Below are 18,284 nucleotides of genomic sequence, written 5' to 3'. Positions count from 1 at the left end.
ACTTCCTTCAAAATTCATTTCAAAGCCCACCTTCTATAGGAGGCCTTCCTCTACCCTTATACCACCTTGCCACTGCTACCCTCTGAGATTGCCTTTAACTTTACACTGTAGAGATTTTGTATATGCATTTTTGGTAGGTTTCTCTCTCATTTGAATATGAGCTCCTTTAGAGCAGGGGCTATATTTTCACTTTTCTCTGTATCTTCCAATGAGATGTTTCACATTGCTTTCTAATTTTTCATTCTTTTGGATTTGTTTTACGGTGTCTTGATTTCTCATAAAGTCACTAGCTTCCAGTTGCTCTACTCTAATTTTTAAGGAAGTATTTTCTTCAGTAAGCTTTTGGACTTCCTTTTCCATTTGACCAATTTTGCTTTTTAGGGCATTCTTCTCCTCATTTGGCTTTTTGGACCTCTTTTGCCATTTGGGTTAGGCTATTTTTTAAGGTGTTATTTTCTTCAGTAATTTTTTGGGTCTCCTTTAGCAAGTGGTTGACTTGTTTTTTATGATTTTCCTGCATCACTCTCATTTCTCTTCCCAGTTTTTCCTCTACTTCTCTTACTTGCTTCTCAAAATCCCTTTTGAGCTCTTCCAAGGCCTGGGACTGATTCATACTTTTCTTGGAAGTTTTGGATATAGGAGCTTTGACTTTGTTGTCTTCTTCTGGTTGTATGTTTTGATCTTCTTTGTCACCAAAGTAAGATAATATAGTCTGACTCTTTTTGTGCTGTTTACTCATGATCCCAACCAATTACTTCAGTTTTAAACACTTTGTTAAAGTAAGAGTCTACTTCCAATGTGGAGAATGTACTGTCCCAAGCTTCAGGGTTTTGTACAGCTGTTTTCAGAGCTACTTCTAGGGACCTGTAAATTATCAGTTCTTCCAAGGTGGTATGATAAGGGGTGAGGTGTTTCCTCTCCAGTGCCACAACAAGCTCCACCATGCCAGTACTCCTTCTCGCCCCAGGACTTCCCCTCAGAACTATGACCCAGATCTGAACATGGGCAAAGCAAGAGATTCCTGCCTCAGCACTGGCAAAAAGATCCCTGCAAGCCCCCTCTAATCAGCCACTCGATTCCCCTCAGTCTGTGGGCCAGAAGCTCAGGAGGCAGCCGCTGCCCCGGGCCATGCTTGGGACTTGCGGCTGAGACCTAGTTTCTCTCTAACCATAGTCACAGACTTTTCCCACTGACCTTCTAAGTCGTCTTCCATGTTCATGCATTGAGAAGTCTGGAAACCGCCACAGCTGCCTGCGATTCAGTCCTCTGAGGCCTGCTCCAGGGTCACTGCAGCCTGCGCGCCCATGCCGAACTGTGCTCCTCTCCCTACCTGGCGCAATATACCTTTCTGATCAACCATCCAGGTTTTCTTGGGCTGGAAATTTGTTTCACTCTGTCTTTTTGTGGGTTCTGCTGCTTTAGAATTTGTTTAGGCTCAGATTCTTATAATCTAGCCATGGTTGGGATTCTTGGGGGCAGCTAGGTGGTGCAGTGGATAGAGCACTGGGCCTGGATTCAGGAGGACCGAGTTCAAATCCAGCCTCAGAAACATAACACTTACTAGCTGTGTGACCCTGGGCAAGTCACTTAATCCCATTGCCTAGACAAAAAAAAAATAAAAACAGAAGAATTTGTTTAGAGCCATTTTTTTTACAGGTATTTGAAGGGGTTTGGGGGAAAGTTCAAGCAAGTCACTGCTTTCACTCCGCCATCTTGGCTCCACCTTTTCTCTGCATGTTCAACCTTTAGAAGAATGTCTGACACACAAGAAATGCTTAATAAATGCCTGTTGAGTGACTGAGTTTTTCTTTTCTTTTTTTTTTCTGATAACATCATGATTACAATTCCTGCATTTTGGAATCATGTGACATATGGTAAATTTTGTTCCAGACTCTTATTTTCATTCTGTGACTATCTTTGCTTCTTAGACATGTTTCTTGTAAGTAATAGATTGTGGGTTGTTGTAGTTGGGTTTTTTTTTCCTAATCCAAACTAATCACTCTCGTTTGTTTAATTTGATTGTTCAATCCATTCACATTTGAGGCTATGATAGTTTTGTTGGCTATTTCCTGCATTTGTGTCTCTAATTCTATTTTTTTTTCTTTCTTAGAATTTTTTTTGTTCCTCTTCCTCTATTGTCAATGCTTTCCTCCCATGATTAGTTTTCTCACTCTACTTTAATGTAAGCCTTTTCCCATAGGCTCTCTTCTTCCTCTCAACCCTTCCCACATGACAACCCTTTCCATAATTTTGGAGCTTTACTTTTCATTTATTTTTTTCTCTGTCTTTCTCCCTGTGCTGACCTGGGCTGAAAATTTCTGACTCGCTGTGATCTTTTTTTCTTGGATTTCTCGACCAAGATTCAGTCCGGCGCATTCTTATGGAAGAGTTTTGTTGAGGGAATCCATGTCCTTCATTCTGTTCCACCATCTTGGCTCCAATCCAACTCCACCCATTCCTAGTTGCTTTTAAGCAGGTCCTCTCAGCACATTTTTCTGAGTGTACATTTTCTTCTAGATCCTTAGAATTGTCTAAAACTGCTTTTCTCAAATGAATATCCTTTTACTACCTGCTTTTTTTTAGAAATAAAATGTCCACATATAGAAGAGACAGTATCTTCCCTTACACTATAATTTTATAACTACTGATCTAGAATTTTTTCCACTTTCCCCTGTCCCTTCATACTGGCATGGAAGGAGATGCAAAAATGAATAAGACAGTCACTAGCTTTACAGAGCTTACACTCTACTAAAGAAAATAAAAGACTGTGAAAGTATATTAAGAGAGGCAAAAACAAGGTATTCTAAGAGCTCAAAGAAGGAATATATCATTTCTGTCTAGAGATGCAATGAAAGATTTCATAAAGAAGGTGTCATTTGAGCCGGTAGTTAAGAATCTCAATATAAATAAATTAAATAGACAAAGCCATGAGGCATTCCAGAAAGTCAGTCAATGTGTTAGGTACTGTGCTAAGCACTGGAAATATGAAAAGAGACAAGAAATAATCCCTTCCTTCAAGAAACTCACAATCTAATGAAAGGAGACAGCAAGTGAACAAATATGTACTAACAAGCTATATATACATGATAAATGGGAAATGAAAGAAGAAAGGCATTGGAATTGAGTGGTTGTCAAAATCTTCCTTAGAAGATAGGATTTTAGTTGGACTTCAAAGGATACCAGGAGATTGGCTAATATGGCCAAAAAAAAAATGATGGATGTTAGAGGGGTGTGGTAAAACTGGGACACTAATGCACTGCTGGTGGAGCCGTGAGCTGATCCAAGCATTCTGGAAATCATTTGGAACTATGCCCAAAGGGTTATAAAACTGTGCACACCCTTTGATCTAGCAATATCACTACTAGGTTTATATCCCAAAGACATAAAAAAGGCAGGGAGAGGACCTAATTTTTCAAAAAATGTTTATAGCAATTCTTTTTGTGGTAGCTAAGAATTGGAGATCGAACAAATGTCCATCAATTGGGGAATGGCTAAACAGCTGTAGTATATAACTGTGATGGAATATTATTGTACTATAAGAAATGACAAGCAGGATGATTTCAGAAAAACCTGGAAAGACTTACGCGAACTGATGCAAAGTAAAGTGAGTAGAACCAGGAGAACAGTTGTACATAGTAACAGCAATACTGTATGATGAGCAACTCTGAATGACAGCTATTCTTAGCAATACAATGATCCAAGACAATCCCAAAGGACTAATGATGAAATATATATCTGCCTCCAGAGAAAGAACTGATATTGTTTGAATACAGACTGAAACATGCTATTTTTCACTTTCATTCTTTTTCTTTTATTCTAGTATTCTTATGCAATATGACCAAATGGAAATGTTTTACATGATTGCATATGTATAACCTATATCTGATTGCATACCATTGGTGGAGGAGAGAGGAGGGAAGGAAGGAAGGATAGAATTTGGAACTCAAAACTTTTTTTTTTAATGTTAAAAATTGTTTTAACATGTAATTTGGGGAGAAATATATTAAAAAAGAAAATAAGGATACCAGGGAGGCCAGGAGGCAGAAAGGAGGAGGAAGAACATTCCAGACATGTGGGGAAAGCTAGAGAATGCCAGGAGCTGAGAGATTGAGGGTCTTTTTTGGAGAACAGCAAGGAAGCCAGTGTCTCTGGATCAGAGTAGAAACAATGCAAAAGAAAAAAAAAGGTCTGAATCACAAGAAAATAGACTCACAACCACCACCACCACTTCTGATCTCTGAATCATGAGAATTACTAAATGGTTCAATTATTTGAATATAAACAGAAACGTGGCCTGTATTTAGCTAAATGCTACTGTTTTCCTAAATAGTTCAGACTTACAGCCAATCTCATGTACATATACAAGGCAGACAGAAAACAGAAATTGTCCATTCAAAGACAATGACCTTGCTCCCAGGGTTTAATTTGTTCCTGTACCTTCTTTCTATGCTATCCTCCACAACTATAGATTCCACTCATTTGAATGGAAGAGGAAATAAATTTAGAGGTTGAAAAACTAAATATCCTGGGAGGGTGGCCTCTAAGACAGGTGCTGAGTCATGGTAATTTGGCCAGAAATTTAGCAGTTGAGTTGTATATACTCTCTACCCCAATAATTGATATAGACTCCTGTGGTAGATTTTGGCTTTGGTAACCAAGAAATAAAGTTTATAAAATAAGTTAAATAATAAACAATAATAAATATATTTATATCATATAAACATAAATATATAATTAATAAACAATGGTAAATATTATTTGAATTAATAAATTTAAATATATGAATGCATTTCTATAATATAAATAATAACAATAAATTTAATAATTTAATTTAAATAAATTAAGCCCAAGTACACTATTGTTCCTTGGGTATTCTTCATTTCAAAGAGCTTGGCTTTTGGCCATATCAGTCTTCTATGACATGTGCCCTTAGTCTATGTGTCCATTCTTCACACTGAGAGTATGAGTAGTTAGGGAAGAATGTATCTCAGGAATATTCAGGAAATGTTTTACTCCTAATTTTCTTATAATACTTTTATTAAATGCTTTTACTTTGGACTAATTATGTCCTCCAACTGACAATAAAAAATAAGCCAATTGTCAGGGACTCATGAACAACTGGTTTTAATGATGCCAACCCATGATTACCTTGAATGTGAGGAAGCCATCTCTGGGATACCCAGCCTGTGAGTTAAGGGGGTGTTAGGTCAGATTGGCTGAAATATATAATGGTTAATGAATAGGTAAACAGCCTATAAAGATAGGCAAAACTGGGGTGGAGGGAGGGGAGTAAAAACAAATGAAATCAACAAATCATTAGCAAATTTGATCAAAACAGAGAGGAAAATCAAATTAATACATACTGAATAAGGGACATTAAAAAGATAGCCAGATTTGGGGTCAAAGGAACTGGGTTCACAGGCTATGTTACCTCAGGCTCAACTCTCAACTCTTTCAAGCCAAGGGAAAGCTATTGGGAAAGTTGTAACTTTGCTTCTCTGTCTGTGTTTAGTACAACTTTTTGGCAATAATTGACAATTACACAACCTGGACAAATGCCCCCTCCCAAAGCACTTCAAAATCTTTCAAGAAAGGACTGGGGAAGCCTGGAAACAGGATTCTTCCCAGTTAGAAAAGGGGTAACTAAACATAAAGCAAAATTAGTTTAAGATATATAAGAAGAGTCTCAAATTTAGTCTGCAAAGGGACTTTCATTTATGCACACTGATTTTTTAGGAGCTTCTCACTGGTATTTAGTGCCTTTGTATCTGTCATATCAAATTATCTATGTAAAACAAACTAACTTCTTTTCGTAATCTGGCAAGAAAAAGGAATATAAAGAATTAAAAACCTTTTCTGAGAAATCTTCTGAAGGAACTTTGGAGGAAAAAAAATGTCTCTTTCTACCTCTGCAAATTCAAACCCTGGGTAGGTTGGAATTTGCAGAGATAAAGACATATGAGAGGAAAGGGAATCTTTGTTTTCTAGTCTGCAGAGATTTATGGTGTTTTAGGCTAATTTGAGACAAAATTTGTGATTGAATTACTAAATTATGGTTTAAAAGTTTTTTTTTCTTCAAGTGCTGAAATATCTTAGTGAGTTTTAGGGTACCTCTCTGTAGAATTGGGTGTAAAGAATAAAAATTCTGTGACAGTTATCTAGAAACAACACTTAGGGTTTTTTATCATTCTTTGCCTGGAGAGTGACAGATTTATTACTTTAAGTGCAAGGGAGAAGGCTAATTCACTGATTATGGGGGGTGGGGAAAAAGTTGCAGTTTGCAGTATAAATTTCTCTGATGTTTAAGAAGTTATCTGTTATTAACTTTTTGTTAACCATGTAAAGAAAGAAGCTTGTTTAAATAAGGAAGCTGCTAAAGAATAAGTACAATTTAATTTGGAAGAATGCCTTGGTGTTAACCATTATATTTTCTTCTGCAAATGATATAATAGAATTTAATTGTTTAGGTAAACTAGAAGTAAAGTCTTTCTAAAACCTCAAAGGCAACACTAATATATTTAATTGGTATTCTACAATAAGAGGTAGCTAAGTAGCACAATGAATAGAGTGCCAGACCTGGAGTCAGGAGGACTTGAGTTTAAATCCAGTCTTGGACACTTACTAGTTGTGTGCCCCTTGACAAGTTATTTATCCCTGTTTGCCTTGGTTTCCTCATCTGTAAAATGAGTGGGAGAAGGAAATGGCAAACCACTCCATTATCTTTGCCAAGAAAACCTCAAATGAGGTCATGAAGAGTTAGGCATGACTAAACAACAACATTCTGCAATAAAAACTTGTGTAAAATTGTAACAAAAATATTCAGTAGAGTGAAGATTAGCTTCATAGACTGAGATATGAAAGAGTAATGTAGGATCAGAATAGAAAAGGAATGGGACAGGCACTGTTTTAAAAAACTTTAATCAAAGTCCACTGGAGGGATAGAGAGAGAAAAAAAGAGACAGAGAGAGACAGAGAGACCCAGACAGACAGACAGACAGAGAATTTAAGCAAGTAAGGTTGAAAGTAAAAGGGTTTTGGAGATTTTTGAGAGAGGTTTTGATCTCCATGGCATAAGAAGGATTTGAGAAACATTACGTGCTTCTTCTTGAAAATTCGTAAACTATAGGAATATATTTGGCACGTGGAATTATTTCAAGCTAGTATACTAAAATTCTGTCCTTGAAAAACTATTAGAAATGAGTATATTTTCATTGTTGTGTGAGGAATACAACATCCTCATGGATCCTGAAAGCAGGATGGGAATATGAAGCCCTCATATAAGGAACCTCCAGTTTAAAAAAAAATCAAACTACAGAGAATAGGAGATGTCTCCAAAAAAGGTGAGAACATCCTCTTTAAGTATTTGAGTGGGTTTAGGTTGAAAAAACAAAAGTGATTGCTTTGGCTCTTTGGGTGATTTAAGAGAAAAAGAAAGCTAAGGAGAGTTGGGAGTGTCACCACAAATCTTTGAAATTGAACTAACTGATAACAATGGGCTCTAAATTTTGAAGTACTGCCGACTAATGGCCTTCGGGGAAATTTTTTTTTAAGATTTTAAATGTTGCCATTAGTGATTAAAAATCCAAATTTGAGGTCGCTGGTGACCCAGATGAGGATGGAGAAGTTGACCCACCTAGCCAGCCTCTAGCCATGATTCTGCCTGCCTCCACCTGCACCTAGAGGGAGGGCATGAGGGAAGAAGATGAACAGATTAACCTAGGCTGTCCCCAGGAGGGACTGACAAAGGGCAGGTAGTAGAGACACCTGAGCTTGGAACTGGATTCTTCAGGGAAGGAATGCTCCCTCCCAGTAAACCAGCTCAACAAAGTCAGAATGTCACTAAAAAGAACTGCACTAATGACAGTTGAAAATCTTTCTGAAAAGCAAGTACAGAGTCAGGGGAGCATGCAGACTGCTCCCTCCACCCCCACACAAGTGCAGACAGTGCAGGTATCATCCTGGTCACAGAGTGAATATTTTCAGGATTCATCTGATGGTATAGGCTCTTCACAGAATGCTCTGGGGATTTTAGCATGCTCCCATCTTACAGAAAAATCTTGAAAGATTTTTCTTCAGAAGTCACGAGAGATAGGAAGGGAATTGGAGAAAATCCTGGAGTTTCAACAGTCAAATCTATGACTATCCCAAATCCTAACTACTGGACTAACACTGGACAGTACATTGTCATTGCCCCAAAAGGAACACAGCTGGCCAGTCCAAGCATAAATGGGGCTGCAGACATTAAAAATTACAAATGCAGGCAGTATTCAACAAAGAACAATTCTTCAGGATGCACAGACTCCTGATGGACAGCAGATACTTGGCCCTAACAACCAAGCAGTTGTACAGGCTGCATCAGGAGATATGCATACTTATCAGATACACATCACAGCAGCAAATACTAATCTTCCACAGATAGTAGGGATGACATCTCTAGACACTTGACATCTCAGACAAGCTAAATAGATGATCCACAGTTGAAAAGAGAAATAATAATGATGAAAAATAAAGAAGCCACTCAAGAATGTCATAGAAAGAACAAGAATATGTTGTTTCTGGAAAATCAAGTTGCAGTCTTGGAAAATCAAAACACAACTTTAATAGAAGAATTAAAAACTTTAAAAGATCTCTACTACCATAAAAGTGTCTAAAAAGAAGATTAAATTTTATGGACTTATCTAAACATTAAATGGATTTTCTTTTTATATAGAATTTTATAGACTAAAAGGCCAAAAATGAAACTTTTGAAACTAGGAGTTGAAAAATAAAGATTTTATTTACAAGACACTGGTGACAGTACTTAATAGAAATAAGAGGACCTCAAGCAAGCTCCTGGAACAATTGGAACCTCTATTAGAATTAATATTCACAATGGTAGCTGATAAACAGAACATGAATTTTTGACAATTTGAATTTCCCAGATAATAGTTGTCAAGAAAGCTTGCAACCGAGACAATTTATTAATGGAATGTTGGTGTGTTGGGTTTTTTTAATCAACAATTTACTGGTACAGATTTTCATTACTTACTAGGTTCTGAAATTTGCTCCTTTCAATTGTTTATGTACATTTTTGTCTGCCAGTATTCTAAACTGCACATTTAAAAGAAAAGCTAATGCTTTGTAAAATGTATAAATTATATGAACTTTACTTAACTGTCAAGTCTTTAAAATGATCTTCAAAAAAATGTTTGTTTGCAAGAGGCTTAGGGGAAAAAAACAGGGTGTAATTATTTTTCAGGTTTTGTCCTTCAAAATGTCCAACCTAAATGAACTGAAAATAAAACTTTCAAAGAAATATTTCAATCATTTTATAAAAACATTTTTGTAGAGAACAAAACAGTACAAACATTTGAGACTTTAAAAAATAGTATTGATTTTGCTGCTTAGATGTGCTAAGTTTCTCTAAATGGATCATAATAAATCATGTGCTAATTCTATATGCAACTGAATATACATTTCTTATTCTACTATGCTTTAATAGAAAGAAATGTTTATAAACCCCTAAAATTATTTTAGAGAATTTTATGATCACCTCAAGATATATACCAAAGTATTTTTCCAAGAGGGTTCTTCTCATCAAAATGTAATGCAGGGCTTATCAATTTGAAAATAACACAATTTTAAAACAATTAGTCATGTAGAAAATATTTTATGAGGTAATTAATGCACCTTTGTAAGAAAAAGTGACTGTCTTATATAGTTGATCTTCATCATTATAAAGCTGTGTTTTAATGCTATTTTATATGTTTATGCAGTTTTTAGTAAGAAAATAGATATTTTGTGTCTCAGATTATAATTTTTGTATTTTCATGGGGAGTAAGGTTTTTTTGAATTGCACATATTTCTGTATAGTTATATGAAATCCAAATTATGCTGTTAGTACATCACTAGTTCTGTAATCAAACTACTCATTTTTGAGTTCACCTATAAAAATATTGTCAGTTTCTAATACAGTGTCATTTTGTCTTTTTCCTATAAAAATCAAAGGGCACTTTGGATAAAAAATCCATATTTGATTTAGATGGAATTTTGTTCCGAAGCTAAATAGATAATTGTGGTAAATTAGAACCTAATACAAACTACATTTACTATTTCACATAAAGGCAATCACAGCTCAAAAAAACACTGAATCAAAATCCTGTATCAGAAATTTGTTAGCTGTGCAACCTTAAGCAAGTTATCTTACCTCTGTTTACCTTAGTTTCCTGATCTGTAAGGGGAATGATGACCCACCTCCTGGGCTGTTGTAAGAATCAAAATGATATAATGATTTTTAAATGTTTAACACAATGCCCAGTATATGGTAAGCACTATGTGAAGGTTATCTATTGTTATTAATACCATTATTATTTCTTTAATTGAATGTAATTACTCCATGCTGGGTAACTCTATATTGGTATTTAAATGTGATTTGTACAAAATGCTAAAGATGAGAAAGTGAGTGGTTTTCTATGTAAGATAATCTGGAAATGTATTCAACTGAATTGATCTCATTTGGCTGGCAAAAAGTTTTGTTTCATTTTTTAAATACATAATTTTGAGAATGTTATTATTGTGTTTCTAATTCTTCTTGGATTGTGATTTGGGGGAATCCATTGTATAAGAATTACTCTTAAGAAGATAATGCAATTGTATCATTGGAAAATTTAACTGCTTTTAATCTCAATACCATGAAATTGTTAATTAAGTTTTTAGAGGTTATTGTCATAATGTTAAAACCTATGAAATATTTAATTGGATATACTTTAAAAGGGAAAAATAATAATTAATTACTGTGTGAGAAAAAGTACAAAGGAAAGACCTTATAAAATCTCATTATTTGTTAATTTGCCAGGGTCCTGGGGATCATCTGCTTGAGCAAGGTCATAAAATCTTATCAGTCCTATGAAAGAACTTGCTAAATATTGTGAAATTCTAAAATAATGAATTGGTTTACTGAAAAATGGGATCCCCTCTTCTATTGTAAATACTCCTTGCATAAGGGTAAAGAGAACAAGTTTGTTTATAGTATAGAAGTAATATTTGTGATAATTTGTGATTATGAATATTATGAAGTTATACACGGACTAGTATATATTTAAGTTACGTCTTGGGCCAACTTAGTGTCAACAAGCTCCAGTCTTAACTATTTATTTTTGCCTTAAGGGGTTAATATACAATACCTTGAGAGATGGCTATCTGTTAGACTGGAGATTTACAGTAATTAGTATTTTTCTGGGTGTTTTGAGTGAACTATCATATATTCACTTGTTGCTGGTGTTGGTGTTGCTGTTGTTGAGTCATTTAAGTTGTGTCCAACTCTTTATGACCCCATTTGGGGTTTTCTTTCTTTTTTTTTTTTTTGATTTAGGAAATGGGGTTAAGTGACTTGCCCAAGGTCACACAGCTAGTCAGTGTTACGTGTCTAAGGCCGGATTTGAATTCAGGTCCTCCTGACTTCAGGACTGGTGCTCTATCCATGGCACCACCTAGCTGCCCCTTTGGGTTTTCTTGACAAAGATACTGAAGTCGTTTGCCATTTCCTTCTCCAGTTCATTTTACAGATAAGGAAACTGAAGTAAATAGGGTTAAGTGATTTGCTTAGGGTCACACAACTAGTAAGTATCTGAAGATGGATTTGAACTCAGGTCTTCCTGACTCCAAGCCTAGCACTGTATCTACTGTGCCACCTAGCTTCTGAAATTCCAGAATGTAATTATTTTCCTGATTTCTAATTATTGATTTTTACACCAGTATGAGTTTTAACTCAAGAAGAAGAAGAAAGAGAAGAAGAAAAGGATGCTGAGTGATTTTTTTTAACCTGGTAAACTTTTTATTGTTAACTATTTTTGCTATGATATGAGAGGAATAATAATAACTGTTTCTAGCCCCAAATTATAATTAGTGAAACTTGAGTTAAAAACCTCTCAGTACTGGGGCAGCTAGGTGGTGCAGTGCATAGAGCACCAGCCCTGAAGTCAGGAGGATCTGACTTCAAAGCTGGCCTCAGACCAAACACATGACGCTTACTAGCTGTGTGACCCTGGGCAAGTCATCTAACCCCAATTGCCTAAAAAGAAAAAAAAATCTCTTGGTATTAAATTTGATAATGTTCTGAGTTGTGAATTCAGGTGTAAATATCTGGATGATCATCAAGTCAGAAATCTACCATTCAAGGGAAATGCCACAAGCTGTTCAAAGAGAGTTTGATCTGGGAAACGCTACAGGTGAATGTCTGTGCCTAAAAAAAGATTGAGGGTATATCTTTAGCATAGCTAAAGGTAGAATCCCCTTGACTCACTTTCTCCATTGTGTTATTTCCTTTTTGAATAGGGCTGTTTCCCACCTGGTTAATCTTGAGCCTGGTTGTGAGATCTTGTGAATAAGACGTAACTTTTCTGTATGATTAGCTGTTCCAAATAGGAACTATAAGTCTTACCTGAAATCAAACAGAACTAATGCTTTATCTTATCATAACTATATATAGGCATATATATGTATATATACATATAGGTGTGTGTATTTACAGATAGATATAGGTAGAGATGTAGATATAGATATAAACTAATGTTTTATCTTATTATACCCATGTTGAGCCATTCTGGGCCCTTAGGCTTAGGTCTGGAGGACTGGCCTTGGTGCTGTTACAACCATGTTGCCACTTCCTCCTTTCATACCAAACTCTGACTATGGCAGGTAAAGTTGTAATTTTTTAATTTAATGAATCTTGTTGCTGAAACACTCCAGCACTACTATAATAAAATGCAAGTATGAAATATCTTACTATTTTCAATCTAAATTAGTAGGCAATTTTATGTCTTAAGCAGCTAAGTAAGCACGTTTTAGAGCTCGCTAATAGTTGTATATTTATATGTAAGACTAGGTACTTGAAATATCTTAGAATAAGATTTTAGGATGATATGAAGATGGCATTCTCCTAAAGAGGGAATTAAGATAAAGAAGCAAAAATGTTCTAATAAGACAAATACGTAAAAGTTTTTTTTTATTAAATGGAGTAGTAAATTCTGACTGTTTTCTGTAAGAACTAGAATATATAAATATAGATGATTGGCTTCCAAATATTTCTAATGGAATAATAAGTTTTAATATCTGGATTAAGGATTTTACATGTAAAATAGAATTGGCAATTATGAAGAGGGTGAAATTATTTTCCTATTTGAAATATCTGCTTTAAAATTTTAAAAGACAGAAGGGCCCATTTTATAAGTCAGGCCCTCATAGATTCTTTTTTTTTAATTCTCTCTTCAGCCTGTTGTTGGTAGTGTCTATATTAGATGTAGGGTTTAAGTGAAAATAGAAACAATAAGTGGCATTAATAGCTGAAATTTTCTGAAGTTTCAGGTGAATCATGGGTTCTTAATTTGATGTCTTCTTATAAGTTTATTATTAATAAGATCAGAATCATAAGGCATGAGCTGGTTTTCACCACATGAACTAGTTATTGGAAAAGCAAATTTAGGAGACTGCACTAAATTGTATTGAGTCTTACTACTGGCAGATTTTAGGAAAATTATCTAGGATTCTCTACAAGTGACTTGGAACCAGAGAAGCAAATCTATCTAGGAGGAGCACCCTTCAAAGCTGCCCTGAGAATGAGTCCTATTCCAAAACGTCCAAGAGAAGATCTTTCTAGGGACCACGTAACCACATGGGACATCTGGGATCCAGATGAAATGCACTAATTAAATGAACATTGGGAGTGGTTTACTAGTATAGAAGGAGACTTGATGTTATTTAGGGTTGATGATGATTATTGTATTATTTTGGCCTTTTCTTTCATGGTATTTTGTTTGCTGAGTTTTCTTGTTTACCTTAGTGACATGTAAATCTCCCCTCTCAAATTAAGTCCATGGTGAGCTCTTTAAATGTTTTAGCTATAACCTGACTCAGTTTACCTATAGAGTCTATTTAACAAGGTTAGTCTCCTCAATGGATGAAGTGCCTCTGGTTCCTATTTCCATATATTGGGATTGCATTGGAATAGGCCCCAAGAAACCTATCATTTGAAATTAAGAAGCTCCCCCAGGCCACAAGTCAGTCCATCTTCTCCCTCCAAATCAAAATAGGTTCTTTAGCACAAATGGCTTTACCAAATCAAATAATCTTAGACCTTCTAGCAGCTTCACAAAGAAGGGCTTGTGATATAATTAATCAATCTTCTTGTTCTTACTTCAGCCAGTCAGGAAAATTTGTGATAAGCCTACATAAGATCCAGTGAACTATAGCAAAAACACAACTACCTCTCCCAGGTGTAGTTCTTCTTCTTGGTTCCCTGGGCTGCAGAGAAATGGCCTGCTAGCCATCTTTGGTAAATGGGCCCTTATTCCCCTCCATCTTGTTATTCTTTCTAGGTTTTGCCTTAGTTGCTATGTTAAAGCCTGCAATGTTAAAAATCTTAGAGAATTAGCTTATAAATAGGTGATCCATGGGAGACTTCTCTCCAATTAATCAAAGGGGTGATTTGAAAAAATCAAATTGACACAGTCTCCATTTTTGTAATTGATTCTATTCTGAATCACCACTGACATTTTGTGTAACTGCGTAAGTCACATTTCTTTGTCTTTGAGTTAAGTTCAGAAGTTCAACCTTCCCCTCTGAGTTAAACTTAAAAGTTCAGTTTTCCTATAAATCACTTTAATTAAAAGAAGTCTGTTATCTCTGCAACGCTGGCTATCCTTCAGGAAAATCTGGTCTGTTATCACTGTGACACTAACTAGCCATGCAGGTTGGGGAAGTACCCCTGGGAATGTCTATTTTCTACAAGTTACCTTACCAGGAAGATGCACTGAACACAGAGTAAGCCCATTTGCTGAAAGAGGCCAGTCAGGAGCCTGCGGTGAACCAAAGTCTTGCTCCCTCTCAGACGCCTTTGCTGGTATTCGCTGACTGACCTTGCTAAATTGTGCCTTTCCCCTCCCCAAACTGGCCCAAACCAGCCTTGTAGTCAACTGTTCCTGCAAAACAACCTGCTTCTGTGTCCCACCTGTTCCTGGGAAAGACTGTCCATTTTTTCCCAACCCCTCTTCAAACATTCCCTTTGGGGTTTTCAAGCATAAATCTCCCCTGCCTCTCCTGAACTATGGGCTCCTTTGGGGGGCCTCAGCACTAGTGTCTGATTTTCCTCCTAATAAAACTTTTCTGCTTTCAACCCAGCTTGGACTCCTCTGCATTTTGAAGGGTAGGCTTCACCCAGTTGAAAAGGTGGACACCACCAATGAGCTTTCTGTAGCAACAAGATAGAAAGAGGAGTTGTTGCTAACTCTGCATTCCAATTTTCTAGCCAATCATATTGCCCCCCACATCTATGATACTTCTGACTCTGTAATTAGTCATATTGTTTTTCCCATCTATGTCGCTGTCTTCTAGTTTTTGGATGCTCCTCTTTTTTCCATAAAAATACTCTGTCAGCCCTCATTCAAGGTCTTTGGCTTGCTGATGATAAAGATCCCATTTGTTGGTAACTGTTAGCCTTACCAATGAATTGAATGTACTTGCAACTTTATTGCTTCAATTTACCTTAATTTATCTTGCCTACATTATTGCATTAGCCTTCTAACTGATCTCCCTGTCCCAAGTCTTTCCCCACTCCAATATACACTCCACACAATGGTGTGATTTTTCTAAATCTTAGATCTGACCTCAGGGATGGAGAACCTGGGACCTCAAGGCCACATGTGGCCCTCTAGCTCCTCAAATGTGGCCCTTTGATTGAATCCAAACTTGGAACATTAATTTACTCAACTACCTCCAGTGACTTTCTATTAGCACCAGGATCAAATATAAAGTCCTCTATTTGGGACTTTATATCCCCTGGCCCATTCCTACCTTTCTAACCTTATAACCTCCACACATTCTGCAATCCAGCTACACTAGCCTACATGTAGTGACACAACATCTACCACACACACCCATCTCGGTGCCTTTGAACTGGCTGGCCCCCGTGTCTGCAATGCTCTGTGCTCTCAACCCTGCCTCGATTCTCTTGACTTGATTCAAGATTCAGCTTAAATCCAACCTTCTACCAAATTCCTTTCCTGATTTCCTCAGATATATGTGCCTTCTCTTCTCACATTACCTTCCTATACTTTTTATTTATCTTACCTAGTTATTTACATGTGGTCTACCCCACTGTCTGCACTTAGCACAGTGCCTAGCACATAGCAAATGTTTAGTAAATATTGATTGATTGATTGATGTTACTCAAATAGGGCCTCTTTTATGACTTCCTTTGTATCCTCAGCACTTTGCAGCCTCAGCGCTGCTAGAATGCTCTCTGGCACTTAATAATAAATGCTTGTTGATTAACTAGCTACTTTCCTGTAAAAATTTGTTGTTGTTTAGTCATTTTCAGTCAAGTCCAACTCTTCATGATTCTTTTTTGGGGGATTTACTTGGCAGAGACACACTATTGGTTTGGCATTTCCTTCTCTAGCTCACTTTACAGATGAGGAAATTGAGGCAAACAGCATTAAGTGACTTACCCAGGGTCACACAGCTAGTTAAGTATCTGAGGCCAGATTTGAATTCAGGAAGATGAGTCTTCCTGATTCCAGGCCTGGCACTCTATCGACCGCACCACTTAGCTGCCCTTCCTATAAAAATACTAGCCCCCTAAAATGTAAGTCCCTAGAAGGCGAGTACTGTTTCTCATTTTGTCAATGTATCTCTAGTTTCTCGCCTTAGTAAATGCTTATTGAATTGAACTGAGTAATAGAATCATAGATATAGAAAATCGAACTGAATTGAATTGAGAGGAAAGAGCATTCTGTAAGAAGTCTCCTGCAGACAGCTTTAGGTGGGATGAAGGCTATTCCCCATCCTTCCGCAGCTTAAACCCTCTCCTGCTCAACTCCTCCACCCTCAGGATTGTAAATGAGCTGATTGTTCTTCATGCCTCCCGGAACTAAGCAGCTGTCAGTTACTCAGAGGCACAACTCCACCCATGTCCCCCTAAGTGGTCAGGCACTTAGCCTCCTGCACATAAGCAACCCCCTCCCAACCTAGCCCCGTCCCTTAGCAACAGTGGAAGTTTGACTCAGAGAGAGGGGGCACTTCACAGGAACAAGCGTGACACTAAAAATATTCCATAAGGCTTTGCAAAGTTGCCAACGATTGCTTACCCTACACGAAGAGACAGGCTGTGATTGCCAGATGCTTTTGATACAGATGATAAACATTCCAGAAAGCCTTTTCAGAAGCCCCCAACTATTATTTGCCTGGGATGGATAGACAGGCTATAATTGTAGAGTGAGTTTGAAAAATACACAATAAAACAGGAATGAGGTAGAAAAGGGTGGAGAGGGATCTGTCTGGCATAGAATTCATGCATAAACATCTACATTTTGATAGAATATGGCATTGTTAGAACCTGATCCCTCCAAAACCTAGAGCTTTCTTGTCTAATGAGTAGTATAGAAAGGAGAATATTGGGCTTGAAGTCCAAAGACCTGGATTTTAATCGTGGCTCTGACATTTACCAACTGTGTAACCATACAGAGGCAGGATGATAAAAAAGACAAAAAAAAAAAAAAAAAAACACTAATCTTGGAATCAAGGGAAGTCAGAATTTATATACTTTACAACTATGGCCAAATCATTCAATTTGCTGGGTCTCAGTTTCCTCATCTGGAAAATGAAGATAATACACATATACCTCACAGACTTGACAGTAAGATCAAAATAGATCATGTACATAAAGTCTATTTTAATTCTTAAATCTCTATAAAATTTTAATTCTTAATATTTACACTATCAACCTATAGACTTTGAGCAAAAAGAGATGTTAGACACCATCTTGTCCAAAGCTCTCATTTTACTGATGAAGAAACTCAAACCCAGAGAGGGTGAATGAGCTGCCTTCATTAGTGAGTTCCTGGCCCTGATCACCATTTCATGAAGGCCCTCAACCACGTTCTCTTCACTCCAACTCAACTTGATCTCCCAATTGTCCATCTTCTCACCAGCAGCCTTATCCCATGAGGGAGCTGCCCTTGATGTTTTGCCTTCCTCTATTAGATCATGAGTTCCTTGAGAGGAGGGAACACCTTATTTTCTTGTATTTGTGTCTCTAGCACTTGGCACAGTACCTGGCATTCAGTAAGCACTTAAAAATGCTCTATTTTCTTGTCTTTGGTCATACAGGTAGTGACCAATTCAAGTCCTCTGACTCAAAAATCCTTCACTCTTTCCATCACACCACCTTATGAAGTCTCTTATGAGCAAATGAATTTGTAAATCTTAAAGTGCTATATAAATGTAAGTTATCAAAATAGTTTTTTTTTCCC

The 18,284-nt window shown here is 36.8% G+C and overlaps 1 pseudogene; it reads left to right on the top strand.

The window, feature by feature from the left end:
* The first annotated feature begins 7,833 nt into the window (after positions 1-7,833).
* LOC114030627 lies at positions 7,834-8,651 on the top strand (annotated as a pseudogene).
* Positions 8,652-18,284: the final 9,633 nt, after the last annotated feature.

Source organism: Vombatus ursinus, unplaced genomic scaffold (assembly GCF_900497805.2).
Source record: "Vombatus ursinus unplaced genomic scaffold, bare-nosed wombat genome assembly UNPS02014973.1, whole genome shotgun sequence".
NCBI lineage: Eukaryota > Metazoa > Chordata > Mammalia > Diprotodontia > Vombatidae > Vombatus > Vombatus ursinus.
This window is presented reverse-complemented; position numbering and strand designations above follow the sequence as displayed.